Raw genomic sequence first — 12,806 nt, 5'->3', positions numbered from 1 at the left:
CCAATCATTCAGATGTCCGGCCTCTAATGGTATCCACACAGACCTATTGTGAGAAAATTCTCCAAAACTCCTTTTAGAGAAATTGTGAGTGTTAGCTCTCTACTTTTCTTTCTTACTTTCTCTCTTAAAGAGAATCGAAGACAAGCTTCCTATTTTAGGGAGCAACCTTTTTATAATTATAAATTTAATCATTTAAATTTATTAATTATAAATTGACCCCTATAAAAATTAAAATTCATAAAATTAATTCCTATAATTCTAGAAATTTTAAATTAAGTCCACACTTAATTATTAAGACATTAAACAGTCTAAATAAAATTTATACTTTAGTCTTTAAGTCTCTAGAATTATTTTTATCAAGTCCATCTTGATAACCCAATTTAATTCCTCACTTACAGTCTTTATGTGTGTGACCCATTAGGTTCCTAATATGTTGGCAATAAATATAATTAAATAAAATTAAAACTTTAATTTTATCATCAATTCATAATTGATTAATTATATTTGTAAATCATTATTGACATCTAGCAATGTGTAATGACCACTTAGAACTTGTCAAAGTGGTTTGACAAACCTTTCTGTGATCAGTCCATTGGTGTAATTAATATCTTTTCATTATAATATTTCGATTTATACATTGATGCATGGAATGTGTCTGCTATGTATAAATTGTTTTTTGTCCTCACAGTATGATTGATTAATTAAATAAAATTTCAATCTTATTTTATCTGGCGCAAGGATTTCACAATCCATACTGGCTAGGAATAACTGAAATATTTTCCTTAATTACCTAAGGTGATGAATTATATCTTGACAATTAAATATCTCCATATAGTTCATACTATATCCAACGGCTGTCACATTAGTTATCCTTATATATAATTATATGTAACTAGTATCAAAATACAGTAACTCCTATATAAAATAACTTAATGTCTTAAGTTTAAGGATCATTTACATAACTGTCACTCGAGTCTTTCCATAGACACAGGTAAACTTCCATATGGAATCATTGTATGGGTCAGTTCAGTGAACTTGTCACCACAAGCACTTACACGTTAGTTCTAAGTATCTCATATACCTCAGCTTAATGAGAATTGCTACTTCCTTTTATAAAGGAAAGAATGCAACGTGTATTGGTCTCAACGGTTATATCAATGTGCAGTTTTGACATAATATTGACCAGGAATAATTTTTGAAATAATGCTATAATGCAGTCGGAATCTCATAATTATAACAACATTATAATTTCCACTACCATGTATAAAAGTCCCATGGACTTTATCTTTATTAAATAATATTCATTAAAATTAAATTGAACATTAAAGATAAAGCAACCTTTATTAATAACAAAGTATATATATGTATTAAGTGATCACACTTGCAACTAACACATTGGTCGCAGTGCACATACGCTAACAATCTTCCACTTGTACTAAAGCTAATCACCCATGTATCTAATACCATAACCCTGTAGGTGGTGATTGCGTCTTTGCTGGGACAATGCCTTAGTAAGAGGTTCTGCAAGATTTTCTTTAGTGGGGACCTTTTCTATCATTGCATCTTTTTGCTGACCTTTTCTATCATTACATCTTTTTGCTCAATGATATCTCTAATGTAATAGCCCGATCCTTCTCCAGTTAGTATTGTCCGCTTTGGCCCATGGGCCTCACGGATTTGTCCCTTGGGAGGTTTCATTCCCAAAAGCGCGCTGACCAGGTGAGAAAGGCTCCCACATATATGGCCCAAATCTTTTCTTCCCATTTCCGATGTGGGACACGAAGCTCACTCCAATGCGTAGCTGGTTGAACAAGCACGTCCCAACCCCATCCCTGTTGGATTGTAACACCCTAGGCAAATCCCACATCGACAAAACACGGGAGAGATGCTGGGTTTATAAGTTGGCGATTCGTAACTCCTAGTGACGCGTTTTAAAACCGTGAGGGCTTCGGCCCAGAGCGGACAATATCACTAGTGGGTCGGGCCGTTACATTTGTGGTATCAGAGCGCTCCGCGTGCAACCTTGAACGATGGTGGGGCAAACCTCAGCGAGGACGCTGAGTCCCATAAGGGGGGTGGATTGTAACACCCTAGGCAAATCCCACATCGACAAAACACGGGAGAGATGCTGGGTTTATAAGTTGGCGATTCGTAACCCCTATTGACGTGTTTTAAAACCGTGAGGGCTTCGGCCCAGAGCGGACAATATCACTAGTGGGCCGGGCCATTACATTTGTGGTATCAGAGCGCTCCGCGTGCAACCTTGAACGATGGTGGGGCAAACCTCAGCGAGGACGCTGAGTCCCATAAGGGGGGTGGATTGTAACACCCTAGGCAAATCCCACATCGACAAAACACGGGAGAGATGCTGGGTTTATAAGTTGGCGATTCGTAACTCCTAGTGACGCGTTTTAAAACCGTGAGGGCTTCGGCCTAGAGCGGACAATATCACTAGTGGGTCGGGCCGTTACATCTAATCAAATGGAATCTCCTAAGTACATGTTTGGATCACTGATAAGACCTTGGTTCCTTAGCTTGTGCTATGGCTCAATTGTTATCACAGTACAGAGTTACTGGATCAACAATGCTAGGAACCACACTAAGTTCAGTGATGAACTTTATGATCCAAACAACCTTTTTTGCTGCCTTAAATGCAGAGATGTACTCAGCTTCAGTTGTAGAATCTGCTGTAGTTTCCTATTTGGAACTTTTCCAACTCACAGCACCACCATTAAGCATAAAAACATAACCAGACTAGGATTTGCTATCATCCTTATCAGATTAAAAACTGGCATCAGAATACCCTTGAATTACCAGTTCACTATCTCCATAGACCAGAAGCATATCTTTAGTCCTTCTCAAGTACTTAAGAATGTTCTTTACTGCTGTCCAGTGACGTTCACCTGGATTAGCTCGGTATCTATTAGTTATGCTTAAAGCATAAGATACAGCTGGTCTTGTACATAGCATCGCATACATGATAGATCCAATAGCTGAGGTGTAAGAGATCCTATCCATTTTCTCTTTCTCAATCTGTGTCTTAGGACACATTTCTTTAGAAAGAGAAATACCATGCGATATAAGCAAGAATCCTCATTTTGATTCTTCCATGTTAAACCGTTTTAACACTTTGTATATGTACACAGATTGTGAGAGACTAAGGAGCCTTCTGAATCTATCTCTATAGATTTTAATTCTCAGAATATAGGTTGCCTCTCCCAAATCCTTCACGGAGAATTTCTTGGATAACCATATCTTTACATATTGGAGTAATGGTATATCCTTTCCTATTAATAATATGTCATCTACATATAAAATAAGGAAAACGATTCCACTCCCACTAACCTTCTTGTAAACACAAGGTTCATCCACATTTTAATGAAGTCAAACTCTTTGATTGTTTCATCAAAATGGATGTTCCAACTTCGTGAAGCTTGCTTTAGTCCATAAATAGACTTTTGGAGCTTGCATACCTTGTTAGGAAATTTTGTGGGTTTCTCAGGTTGTGTCATGTACACATCCTCTTGTAAATTCCCATTTAGGAATGCGATTTTGACATCCATTTGCCAAATTTTATAATCATGGTATATAGCTATAGCAAGCAAAATCCTTATGGATTTTAGCATGGTTACTAGCGAGAAGGTTTCATCAAAGTCAATGCCTTACCTTTGCTTGTAATTTTTAGCAACCAGTCTGGCTTTATATGTTTATACATTGCCATCCATGTCAATCTTTCTCTTAAAAACCCACTTGCACCCAATGGGTTTTATCCCTTTAGGTGGTTCAACCAAAGTCCATACTTGGTAAGTGTACATGGAATCCATCTCAGATTTCATGGCTTCAAGCCATTTCATGGAGTCAATGTCATTCATTGCTTCCTGAAAGTCAGTAGGCTCTTCTGGTAAGAGTGATATGACATTATCAGCTTCTATTAAAAGATCTAATCTTGTAGGAGCATGACGTATTCTACTAGACTTTTGAGGTTCCTGTGTTATTTGAGTTTCAGCCTATGCATTTGATGCTACAATCTCACTCATTTGTTCCACTTAGATGGCAATTTGTGGTTCTTGAATTTCTTTAAATACCTTACTCCCACTGCTACATTTGAGAATAAATTCCCTTTCAAGAAAGGTAGCATGCCTTGAGACAAATACTTTTTGCTCATGTGGGAGGGAGGCGTGAGGCGAAATATCATCTATTAGAATTATATAAAATGCACCAGGTAATGCCTAGGAAAGATAGTGGAGTCACAATGGTCTCACTTAAGTACCACCTCCTTAGACAGCATTTCCTAGACATGCACTTCATACAATCCTAATAGAATCAAACTACTAGTAAGTACCGTTTTTCCATAACACTACCACGGTACTAAGGATTTATGCCACGAAGGCATAGATAGACAGGAGTCGCCACCCGGGTAATAACCGGGACATATTCAGTGTTTCTTTCGAGGGTCATGGATGGCAACTTACTCCTTGCAGAGTTTCCACAACCGTCATTACCATAGCCCAATGTCAAGGTTCGGGATAGTGGGTACGTAAGGGGAAGGTGTTAGGCATCCCTTACGCTTGGTCTAACCTCGTTAATTCGAGTGCTAGTCCTCTACTAATGTTTCTAGAAGTCTTTTTTATTATTCATTTATTAAACTTTATCCTAAAAAATGTAATTCTAATCCTACACACGCAAGTAATTCACAAAAGGGTTGTTGTTTACACACAATTTTCATGCACAAGTAATTCCTATCTATGGGGTTGCTAATTATTTAAATGATATTTACTAGATGACTAAAATTAATTTATTATTGAGAATTTAATTTACAAACAAATTCAATTTCAAATAACCCTACATTTCTATTTAACCTAATTAATTAATTTTCACCAAGTTACCCTAAGAATAATTAAACTAAATTAATTATGTACATGTGATGCATACATTTTTGCATAATCATTTAGGTTTAATTTCCTAGCCATTTTATTTGATTATTAGTCACTTTTAGCTAATTTCATTAGTTATTTAGTTAGTTTTTCATAATTGTCAATTTTAGATTAATTTGTAAATTTTACTTTGTTTTGTAGGAAAAATGGTGTTTTGGAAGGACTAAAAAGAAATTTTGCCATTGAGGAGTGATCTCTACAGCCAAAGATGTCAAAAACAAGTTTCAAAGTTGAAATATGCATTGGCCAAATTGAGCATAACTTGCCGCATAAGCCATGCAGATCTGCATAAGGAGAAAAATCACTGTTCCAATACCTGCCGAATTGTGCATAAGGAGAGTGCATGGCTTATGCAGATTCATGCCCCCTTATGCAATCTCACGGAATTGTGCTTAACCTATGCGCCTGGTCATGCAGTTTTGCATAAGTGAGCCAGAAACCAGCCGAAAACTGCATAAGGGACTGCATGACTTATGCAGTCCACTTATGCAGTCCCACAAAGATTTCATTAATGAGCTGGCAGAAGATTCCCTCAGAAAATCCCTCCTAAAACACACCATTTTAGGGCTCCATGTCAGAAAATGCTATAAATAGCCTCATTTCCCATTTTAGAAGGGGGACAAGGAGGAAGAATTAAAAAAGGGAGAAGAGAGGCAGCAGCTGAAGGGTCACAATCACTTTCCACACCATTTCCAACCAGATTTGGAGATTTCTTTCTTTTCTTACATTTTTCCTACATTTCTAGTGTTGAGCTTTTTGTTTCCTAGCTTAGATTAAAGCTTTATTTCCATATAAACTAAGGATATCTTGTAAACATTATGGGTAGTGAGTAGTTTTAATTTGATTCTGGAGTAAGGGATGTAATATTTGAGATATTTTGTGGATTTTGATTGGGTAATCCATATTTTGTGCTCTTAATGAGTTTTATTCATTTCTTGTGTACTTAATGACATGCTTAGTGTAGGATCCCATTAAGTGATGTTCTTAATCCATGGTTGAGGCACCGAAAGGACAAGACCTTGTGATAGATAATCAAGAAATTGGACTTAATTAACTTAGATCTAGAAATAGACTAAGGATTAAGAGGATTTATAGATTAATTAAAGAACTTAATGGGTCTTAATTAACTCTAACTCCACGAAAGTAGGATTAGATTGATTAAGGCACTCTTTGTCTCACTCGAAAGGGTATTCAAAGGATTTAAGAATTAATCTCTTTAAAACCCGTAAGTTCCGCAAGATTGAATAACCAATTTAAAATCCCAAAATAGCTCGAATATGAAATTCCAAACTCCGGAATCGCCTTTTTATCATTGTTAATTTCTAATTGAATTTAATTGCTTGCCATTTTAAATTTTGCCATATTTCAACTTGCTTATTTTAATTTGATGCAAATTTAGTTTAATCATTACATTGTCGAATAGATCATTAATTTTACACATTTAGAATTCATACTTCAATACCCATCAATTTATTGCTTTAATTTCAAAAATAGTTTAAATTAGGCAACTTTTTATATCAAAAATTCAATCATTAACATAACTCCTCGTGGGAACGATATCTTTTCTATATTACTTGTACGACCCGTGCACTTGCGGTTGGGCCACATCAAGTTTTTGGCGCCGTTGCCGGGGAGTTGTTTGTTTAAGATTGAATTCTTGATTATTTTAGTTATTTTTAGTTTTATCTTTGTTATCTTTTCATTTTGTGTTTGTTTGTTCTTTTTCAGGTACTTTTAATCTTTTATGAGAAGAGCTAGAAGCACAAGTGACACATCCTTATTGTTTAATCCTGAAATTGAGAAATTTTATAAAGCCAACAAAAAAGAAACCAGAAGAAGGAAAGAAGCTTTGAAACAAACTGAATTAGAAGCAAACATGGCTGATGAAAGAATTAGAATTGGTGGAATGTTGGAAATGATCAAAACAATGAAAATGCAGCCCAAGGTGAAGAGATTGTAAATGCTAATGTGCCTAGGGGAAGTATGATGGATCATGCTTTTCCTCGTTTTGATGACTTGAGAGAAAGTATAGCAAGACCAAGAATTGATGCAAATAGCTACAAGATGGATTTTGGAGTTCTTCAAATGATTCAAAATTCTCAATTTGGGGGACATCCTTCTGAAAATCCACACACACATCTAAAGAAGTTTGCTATGATTTGTGACATGCAAAAACAACCTGGAGTGTCTGATGATGCAGCAAGATTGAAGCTATTCCCATTCTCTTTGAAAGATAGAGCATTGGATTGGCTTGATTCTTTACCTCACAACTCCATCACAAATTGGGAGCAACTCACTGATGCATTTCTTGCACAATATTTTCCACCTGGAAAAACTCAAGAACTGAGGAATCAAATGACAGCTTTCAGACCAAGAGAAGATGAAACTCTTTATGAGTCATGGATGAGATGGAAAGAATTAGAGAGACAATGCCCACATCATGCCATTCCAAAATGGATGATAAATCAGAATTTTTACACAAATGTCACTCCTGCAATCAGAGGGATTATTGATGCTCAAACAGGAGGAGAATTTATTATGAAGCATGAAGATGAAGCTTATGAGCTATTGGAGAAAATTGCAAAGAATACTCATCTTTGGAGTAGTCCAAGAGGACCAGCTCCAACTCAAAAGAGGCAAGCTGCTGGAATGTATGACCTTGATCCATTCAACATGATTAATGCAAAGTTTGATGCACTTACAAATGTTTTGGCTAAGAAGATGGAAGATTTGAGTATGTTGGTTAGTTCATCATCATCATCTGGAAGTTTACAACAAGTTGCTTATGCAGAAGGAACTACCAGCTGTGGAGTAGACTATGGAGAGCAAGCTGCATATATTGGTAATTATGGAAACAAACAAATGGGGAATCCTTACTCTCAAACTTATAATCCAACTTGGAGGAATCATCCCAACTTTTCATGGGGAAATCAGCAAAGTCAAGCTCCAAATCAGAATTTTCAACCACAACAGCAATAAGGAATTCCATATCAGCAAAATAGGCAACCATTGCCTAATTTTCAGCAGAAAAATATGAATCCTCCACCAAAACAGCAAGAACAAAGTTCCACCACTGAAGCTTTATTGCAACAGATTCTTGCTAACCAAACTAAGCATGATGAGGAGATGAGAGAGATGAAAGCAAGGCTAGAACAGATGCAAACACATAACAGAATGCTGGAAAATCAGATTGCACAACAAGCGTCTTCCTCAAGTACCAAGTCTTTTGAAAAACTTCCAAGTCAACCAGAAAACCCAAGAGAGCAGTGTCAAGCTATTACTTTAAGAAGTGGGAAAGTTGTAAATAATGAGAAGAGTGAAAATAGTGAGAAGAGAGAAAATGAGAAAGAAATTGATGAGAGTGAAAAACAAGAAAGTGAGAAAGAAAGTGCAGAAAAATGTAAAGAGAAAATTGAAGAGAAGGAAGAGAAGTATGTACCTCCAGAGCCCTACAAGCCACAACTCCCCTTTCCACAAAGATTTCAAAAAGCCAAGCTTGATAAGCAATTTGGGAAGTTCTTAGAGGTCTTGAAGAAGCTTTACATAAATGTGCCTTTTATTGATGCTCTTTCACAAATGCCCTCTTATGCAAAATTCTTAAAAGAAATTCTCTCAAACAAGAGGAAACTTGAAGACCATGAAACTGTAGCTTTGACAGAAGAATGCAGTGCTATCCTCCAAAGGAAACTTCCTCCAAAGCTCAAGGATCCAGGGAGTTTTTCAATTCCATGCCACATTGGGGAATCATGTTCTACAAAAGCTTTATGTGATTTACGGGCTAGTGTTAGCCTTATGCCCCTCTCCATTTATGAGAAGCTCAATATGGGAGATCTTAAGCCAACCCACATTTCTCTTCAGTTGGCAGACAGACCAATTAAGTATCCTGAAGGGATTTTGGAGAATGTGCCTTTGAAGGTTGGGAAGTTCTATATACCTATTGACTTTTTCATCTTGGACATGGAAGAGGATTCTAATATCCCAATTATTTTGGGAAGACCCTTTCTAGCTACAACAGGAGCATTGATTGATGTTAAGGGAGAAAAATGACTCTTAGAGTTGGTGAAGATCAATTGGTTTTCAATATTAATAACACTATGAAGAAGCATCATTCTGAAGCTGATACTTGCTTGAGAGTTGATATCATTGATGAGCTGGTTGAAGAACACTTCAGAAAGAAATATCCAGAAGATCCACTTGAAAATTGTTTGGTTCATGGAGGAGGCATAGACTATGACAACCCTCATGTGGCTGCATATGCTCAACATTTAGAGGGTAGTCCACCATTCATTTCTGCTCCAGTTTTTCAACTCACACAAAAGGAAAAAGCAGAATCTAAGCAACCATCATTCAAGGAAGAAGATGCACCTAAGGTAGAACTTAAGCAACTTCCTTCTCAGCTCAGGTATGAATTTCTTGGCACTAATAACACTTATCCAGTAATTGTAAATGCAAACTTGAGTACCTTAGAGGCTGATAAGTTGTTAAGAGTGTTGAGGCAATTTAGGAAAGTTTTAGGATATACCATAGATGACATTAAGGGAATAAGCCCACACTTTTGCATGCATAAAATTATTTTGGAAGAAAATTGTAAGCCATCTATTGAACATCAGAGGAGGTTGAACCCAAATATGAAAGAAGTTGTTAAAAAGGAAATTTTGAAGTTACTTGATGCAGGGATCATATATCCTATCTCAGACAGTACTTGGGTGAGCCCAGTACATGTTGTCCCAAAAAAGGGTGGAATGACAGTGGTCAAAAATGAAAATAATGAATTAATTCCCACAAGAACAGTGACTCATTGGCGAATGTGCATAGATTACAGAAAATTAAATATTGCCACTAGAAAAGATCATTTTCCACTTCCCTTCATTAATCAAATGTTCGAAAGACTGGCTAGGCATTCTTATTTTTGCTATCTAGATGGATACTCAGGTTTTTTTCAAATCCCTATCCATCCAAATGATCAAGAGAAAACCACTTTTACTTGTCCATATGGAACCTTTGCTTATAGGAGGATGCCATTTGGGTTGTGTAATGCACCAGCCACTTTTCAAAGGTGCATGATGGCAATCTTCTCAGATTTCATTGAAGATATAATGGAGGTTTTTATGGATGACTTTTCTGTTTATAGATCTTCATTTGACATATGCTTGACTAACCTTTCTAAAGTTTTGCAGCGATGTGCAGATACTGACCTTGTGTTAAACTGGGAAAAGTGTCATTTCATGGTTCAGGAAGGGATAGTGCTTGGACATTTGGTGTCTAACAGAGGAATAGAGGTTGATAAAGCCAAGGTTGAAGTGATAGAGAAGATGGCTCCTCCTACCAATGCCAAGGGAATTCGAAGTTTTCTAGGACATGCCGGGTTCTACAGACGCTTTAGCAAGGATTTTTCTAAAATAGCAAAACCTTTGTCTAATTTGTTAAGTCATGACATACCATTTGTATTTGACCAAGAGTGTTTGGATGCCTTTTGCAGGTTAAAGCAAGCTCTTATCACTGCACCAATCATGCAACCGCCCGATTGGAGCCTACCTTTTGAAATTATGTGTGATGCTAGCAACTATGCAATTGGAGCTGTTCTTGGTCAAAGAAAGGACAAAAAGGCTTATGCTATTTATTATGCTAGTAGAACACTGGATGAGGCTCAAACAAATTATGCAACAACTGAAAAGGAATTTTTAGCAATTGTCTTTGCATTGGAAAAGTTCAGACCTTACATTATTGACTCAAAGGTGGTTATCTTTTCAGATCATGCAGCCATCAGGTATTTACTCCGTAAAAAGGAGGCTAAACCTAGGCTCATTAGGTGGATTCTGATGCTACAAGAGTTTGATTTGGAGATTAGAGATAAGAAGGGAGCTGAAAATGTAGTTGCGGATAATCTGAGTAGGCTGAAATTTAATGATGAAGAAATGGATGACATCCATATTGATGAGTTTTTCTTGGATGAACAACTTTTCTCTCTTGTTGCTAAACTACCTTGGTATGCAGACTTTGTGAATTATCTATCTTGTGGAGTCTTACCTCTAGGAATGACATGGCAACAAAAGAAAAAGTTTTTGCATGAGGTAAAATTTTATAGATGGGATGATTCTTTACTCTTTAGGAGATGCTGTGATGGTCTAATTAGAAGATGTATTCCTGATGAGGAGACACAGAGTATTATGCATCATTGCCATGCTTCTGATTATGGAGGACATTTTGGAATTTCCAAAACAGCTAGTAAAATTTTGCAAGCTGGTTTCTTTTGGCCAAATCTTTTTAAGGATGTGAGGAAATTTGTGTTGGAATGTGATAAATGTCAAAGGAGTGAAAATTTGTCAAAAAGAGATCAAATGCCCCTAAATGATATTCTTGAAGAGGAATTATTCGATGTTTGGGGAATAGATTTTATGGGGCCATTTCCTCCTTCATTTGGTAATAAATACATCCTAGTTGGAGTTGACTATGTATCAAAATGGGTGGAAGCTATTGCAACTCCAACTAATGATGCTAGAGTGGTAGTGAAATTTTTGAAGAAATTTGTCTTGAGTAGATTCGGAGCTCCTAGGGCTGTAATTAGTGATGGGGGTTCACATTTTTGTAATAAGCAATTTGAGAGCTTAATGAGGAAATATGGTGTAGTGCACAAGATAGCTACCCCATACCATCCTCAAACTTCAGGTCAAGTTGAAATTTCTAATAGAGAACTCAAACATATTTTGGAGAAAACAGTGAGCAATTCTCAGAAAGATTGGTCTATTAAACTAGATGATGCTTTATGGGCATATAGGACTGCTTACAAAACCCCTATAGGAACTACTCCCTTTAGGTTGGTGTATGGTAAGTCTTGTCATTTACCTGTGGAGCTAGAACATAGAGCATATTGGGCCATTCAGACCTTGAATTTTGATCTCAAGCAAGCTGGTGAGAAAAGGTTATTGCAACTTAATGAGCTTGAGGAATTGAGGATGGATGCTTATGAAAGTGCCTGTATTTACAAAGAAAGAACCAAGGTTTGGCATGATAAGCATCTTAGGAAAAAGGAATTCAAAGAGGGTGATTCAGTTTTATTGTTCAACTCAAGATTGAAATTGCTCCCTAGAAAACTTAAATCAAGGTGGACTAGTCCATATAGAGTTTCTAAGGTTTTCCCCTATGGAGCAATTGAAATTTGGAGTGAAAAATCTGGGAATTTTAAGGTCAATGGGCATAGATTGAAACATTACATAACTGGAGACCCAATAGAGGGAGCAAGCTGTTACAAGCTCTCCAATCCCTCACCTCTTTTCAGTGAAATACATGAAAAGTCCAGCTAAGGACTATAAATTAGCCCTCTTGGGAGGCATCCCAAGTTCTTTTATTTTGCTTTTGCTGATTTACTTTTATTTTCATTGCTTTTGTTTTTATCTTAAATCTTCCCAAATTCAATTTTTGACATTGTTGAATCTTGTCCCTTGTAGATGTATTTCAATGGAGGAAGGTTGGTGAACTGCTGGGGAGTGATTTTTAATCTGAAATTTTGGCCTTTAAACTCTCCCAAAATTGATTGATTTTTGCTGCATAACTTGTGCAGGTCTGCCTCCTGGTTTATGCAGAGAAAAAATGACATTCTGCAGCAAAGAAGGGTCTGCAGCAGATGGTTTATGTTTCTTGGTGAGGTTGGGTGTGTAACTTTTAAGTATATGTGCTTTTAATGTTAATATGGTGGTAAGTGGGTCATCTTTGCAGTTTTGAGCTTATTTGGGTTGTGGGATTTAAGGTGGAAATGCTGCAATTTTCTTGGCATGACTTGGGGAGTCCATTCTCATTTGTGGATAGATGCAACTTTATGCAGATTTTATTGAGTTTTAATGTGCCAAATGCTAATTTGCAGAATTTGATTGAAAT

At 36.7% G+C, this 12,806-nt stretch overlaps 1 non-coding gene across 1 annotated transcript; it reads right to left on the bottom strand.

Annotated features, from left to right (window-relative positions):
- Positions 1-7,274: 7,274 nt before the first annotated feature.
- LOC131181788 (small nucleolar RNA R71) lies at positions 7,275-7,381 on the bottom strand. Its single transcript, XR_009150265.1, has one exon. It is a non-coding gene; the product is annotated as a small nucleolar RNA R71 (small nucleolar RNA).
- Between the last annotated feature and the right edge of the window lie 5,425 nt (positions 7,382-12,806).

This window comes from Hevea brasiliensis, chromosome 7 (genome assembly GCF_030052815.1).
Source record: "Hevea brasiliensis isolate MT/VB/25A 57/8 chromosome 7, ASM3005281v1, whole genome shotgun sequence".
NCBI lineage: Eukaryota > Viridiplantae > Streptophyta > Magnoliopsida > Malpighiales > Euphorbiaceae > Hevea > Hevea brasiliensis.
The sequence above is the reverse complement of the archived record's forward strand: the minus strand, read 5'-3'. Positions and strand labels throughout refer to the sequence as shown.